A 541-nucleotide genomic window follows, 5' to 3' on the forward strand; every position below is an offset into this window, starting at 1 on the left:
GATGTAATAAGGATGTAATGAGATGTAATAAGGATGTAATGAGGATGCAATGAGATGTAATAAGAATGTAATGAGGATGTAAAAATTATGTAATGAGATGTAATAAGAATGCAATGAGGATGTAAAAAGGATGTAATGAGATGCAATAAGGATGTAATGAGATGAAATAAGGATGTAATAAGGCTGTAATGAGATGCAATAAGGATGTAATAAGGATGTAATGAGGATAAAAAAAGATGTAATGAGATTCAATCAGGATGTAATAAGGCTGCAATGAGATGTAATAAGGATGTACTAAGAATGAAATGAGGATGTAATAAGGATGTAATGAGGATGTAATGAGGATGTAATAAGGATGTAATGAGATGTAATAAGGATGTAATAAGAATGAAATGAGGATGTAATGAGATGTAATGAGGATATAGAATAAGGATGTAATGAGATGTAATAAGGATGTAATAAGGATGTAATGAGGATGTAATGAGGATGTAATGAGGATGTAATGAGAATGTAATGAGGATGTAATAAGGATGTAATTAGA

At 30.3% G+C, this 541-nt stretch overlaps 1 protein-coding gene across 1 annotated transcript in view; it reads right to left on the reverse strand.

Annotated features, from left to right (window-relative positions):
• samd10a (sterile alpha motif domain containing 10a) overlaps positions 1 to 541 on the reverse strand; it is a 19,277-nt gene that overhangs the window by 16,972 nt on the left and 1,764 nt on the right. The window lies entirely within an intron of this gene.

The sequence above is a fragment of the Nematolebias whitei genome, chromosome 11 (genome assembly GCF_014905685.2).
Source record: "Nematolebias whitei isolate Nwh7 chromosome 11, NemWhi1, whole genome shotgun sequence".
NCBI lineage: Eukaryota > Metazoa > Chordata > Actinopteri > Cyprinodontiformes > Rivulidae > Nematolebias > Nematolebias whitei.